Source organism: Palaemon carinicauda, chromosome 2 (assembly GCF_036898095.1).
Source record: "Palaemon carinicauda isolate YSFRI2023 chromosome 2, ASM3689809v2, whole genome shotgun sequence".
Taxonomy (NCBI): Eukaryota; Metazoa; Arthropoda; class Malacostraca; order Decapoda; family Palaemonidae; genus Palaemon; species Palaemon carinicauda.
Window position 1 is genome coordinate 157,520,253 of NC_090726.1, and position 3,734 is coordinate 157,523,986.

General features: G+C 34.9%; 1 long non-coding RNA gene across 1 annotated transcript in view; it reads left to right on the top strand.

The window, feature by feature from the left end:
- Nucleotides 1-3,287, top strand: part of LOC137622267 (uncharacterized) — a 22,646-nt gene extending 19,359 nt beyond the window's left edge. The window contains exons 2-3 of the long non-coding RNA XR_011040394.1: nt 2,601-2,774; nt 2,964-3,287. This is a non-coding gene — a long non-coding RNA (uncharacterized lncRNA). The remainder of the gene's footprint in view (nt 1-2,600; nt 2,775-2,963) is intronic.
- The last annotated feature ends 447 nt before the right edge of the window (nt 3,288-3,734 follow it).

The following is a 3,734-nucleotide window of genomic DNA, read 5'->3' on the forward strand; positions in this document are numbered from 1 at the left end:
AGTTTGTGTTCAGAACTATACAATATGGAAGCTTCATAGGATATTCTGGAATTTTAAGGGAAGTTTGTAATTTTGTATTAAGTATCTTGTTCAAATAGAGCTTCGGCTTCAATATTAAAGGCTTTTTATCTGATAGCGCTTCAACAGTACTTACAATCGTTGACAGAACTTTTGTGTTGGTATACAGTAACACAAAGGAAGAAGATTCCAAGCATGGCAATATAGATTTTAGATCCATTTCTAGCAAACTTTAAAATAACATTGGACATTCAAGTGGGAATGAAAAAGAAACTGTTAAATCTATCGTGCGACGACAGTCTCAAAATTCAAGTTCCAGTCATCCTTAGCAAGACCTCATGTTTGGCTCTCCATAAAAAGTGAATACTCAGAGTGAAAATAACAATGAAAATTTTGATTAAATTTTCAATAATATATTTGCATGAAAAGACATTTACATCTGCCATAGCAAATAAGACACTCTACCTATCGCGGAATAACTTAAAATCTGCTCTCCATCTTGTAGTAACATCATTGAAGCCATAAAATCACAAATTTATTTCAACCAAGCAGGAGTAAGTGTCACTAAAATGTGTAACACACTTTTAATTTTATTTGTGATGCTTAAACTTGAACTTTGTTAAATACTTGCGTTTCATATTAATACATAAAAAGTTGTGATTTATATAAATGTATTTACCTTATATTAAAAACAATCACATTATTGGTCTACCAAATTTAAAATAAAGCATTTAGTGGTCCATGAAGTTTTGAAGGTTGGCGACTGCTGGGCTAGATCCTATCAGCCTACTCATACCTGTGGGTTGATAGGAGCTAGCTGGCGTAGTCTGCCTCACTTCTGTATGGGACCAGAGAAACTGCCATATACCTTCTCTCTTAACATAGAGCTATATCCTTGGTGCTATAGCGCGTGTCTTGCTAAAAGCAAGGCACTCTAAAACGAGCCAACGAACGAATGCCTTGTCCAGGAAAGAAAAAAAAAATAACCGGTTTGGTTCCTAGGGGACCACCTACCCACCGGTCAGTCGCTCATCCTATTTTTAAGGACAAAATGTTTGTACACGATAGGAGCAAATAACAAATTTTAAAACAGATTAGTTTTCTTAGCTCTGCAAACCTGTGTCCTTTAAAGAATAACTAGACCTCAATGCCCCTGTCTTGAGCTAAAGGTCAATAATGAAAGTCTGACAGTGTGTGGTCGGGGCTGCTTGCCCGTGCTCACCACTTGTCATTAACCAGCTCATTAATTATTCAAAGGGCCATTCTAGCTCTGCTGAAAACATTACCTATACTAAAGGTAATGTGTAGCTATGAAAGGGGCAAATTACTGTTTACACTTTTCCTATGATCTCCTGTCCTTTTGAATGAAAAATTTGCTCAAAATCGCGAATATAATTTACTTGTACAGTATTTTATATCCTGTACTCTTAATTCTGATGAAACTGTCCATTCAGAATATATGTTTGCTGAAAAAGTCGGAAGAAACATTTATAAGTGATAATGAATTACATATAAAAATCAGGCTATATATCAGTTTAGTGAGGTTTGTTTTACTGCATGCACATGAGTCATGGTATGATAATGAAACTATATCCAACAGATTTTCTGGATTTGAGTACAAAGCCCTCAGAAGAATATTGGGTGTCAAATGGCAGGAAAGGATAAAAAAATGAAACTATAAGAAATTACTTTTTAGTTCCATATGTGGATGAGATCATGGTGAGGGGCAGATGGAGATTGTTTGGGCATGCTCTTCTTACTCCCCAAGAGATTAGTTATCCAAACTTTCAACTGGTGTCCACAGGGCATTAGAAGAGTTGAAAGACAGAGGCCTTCATGGCTGACTACTATGAAGCATGAAGTGAGAGATGGTGAATGGAGAAGTATTGTTTTAAAAGCTCAAAATAGAGCTGAGAAGGGAAATCTAACAGAGGCTCATTGCGTCAATAGACGTAGGAGATGATGATTATATCATTGTAGTGTTTTTATTATAAAGTTGGAATCGTATTAGTCACGTGGTTGCATAGTGTCAATACTGATCAAGAGATTAAATATGTCAAGTTTGTGTTCAGAACTATACAATATGGAAGCTTCATAGGATATTCTGGAATTTTAAGGGAAGTTTGTAATTTTGTATTAAGTATCTTGTTCAAATAGAGCTTCAGCAGAACCTTTTTCCTTAAATGAAACTACAGTATGTAGACCAAAATTAATGATGAATCAAAGTACTGTCAATGGTGCTGTACAGTATTTTTTTTCTGTTATTGATTAATCGATATTTTGACATATCAACTGTTTTCATGATATTTTCACCAGCTCTACTGAAATTTCACAATAAAAGCACATTATTTTATAAATGAAAGTTAACATGAAAGACTTTTTAAAATGCCATAAATATTTTCTAGAAGTGTATATTCAATGTTTAAACATTAACTTTTAACCAATAGCATTTCATCATTATAGATGACATTTTAAAGTTTCTCAATAGATGTTAAATATAGTGCGAATAGTTCGGGGATGCAATGCACTACTACTGTCCGTTTGTGTTGCTATGGCTGGCAAGGCCAATGTTTTTCTTTCAGATCTTGCCACATTTTGGTCACATACGAGGAGGATTTGGAGCTGTGTAACTTCTTTTCTGACATGTCATTGCTACTCCTCAAAGGAAAGAAGTGCTCTGCTACCTTTCTCCAGACAATGACACAAATGTTAACACTCATTTTCCAGACCATACAGTCGCCAGTAAAGTTTTCCGGGTTAGTTGGTGGAATTTTGCATTTCTTTAATTTTATCTCTGCATCTTTTCTTATGGCTTTGTTTATTAATTGTCCATATGAAATTTGTTTTTGGTGTTGCTCTTTAGGCATATGTATTGCGTGACCAAGCCAGCGTAGTTGGTATTTGGTGGGCATAGCTTCAATGCTTATGCATCCTGTTAATTTCAGAACCAGTGAGAAATCTTATCTTTCCTGGAGAGGACCCTAATATTCTGCAAACAGGAAGTGTGAAAATGTTCCAGGTGCTGGAGATTGCCTCAATATTTAGTCCAGGCTCAGCACCATAGAGCAGAGTTGAGATACTGCTTTTTATGCAGTATTTATATGTCAGTTGCAGGTATTTATTCTGAAAAACCTGAGTACTCCTCTTGCCGAAAGTACATGAAGCAATATTATATCTCTCATATCTTTGCGATCTCGGTAGTGGATGAAACGATGCTACCAAAATGTTTGAAAAATGGCACCACTAGCAGTTGTGCCTATCAACGGTGAAGATGGGTAATTATTATTTTTGTTGTTGTTGTTGTAGGAGCTTTGTTTTTCTTGGATTTATCTTTAAGTAAACTCGCCCATGATCAATTGGTGCGAACATGGAACCCATCTTCACATCAGCTAGCATGTTTTAACAAACATATTGTTAGGCTGGACATAACATTCTATCAAAGTTAAGAAAAAAAAAATTCTGTGCTAGGCAATCGGAATCATCTCAATCAGAATAATCTTTTTATTTAACAAGTCATAGATGGATATATAAGATTTAAGATCTAAATTTTTACAGGATTACATCATGAATATAAAGCATTTCACGAGACGAAGTTTTTAGTGAAATGAATGAAGTTTATATTAGTTTCAAGTTACATGGTGTAATTTCTCAAAATATGATCAAAGTGCAATATAAACCTAAAATGAATCCATGCTTTTACATCTGACCTTTCCTCA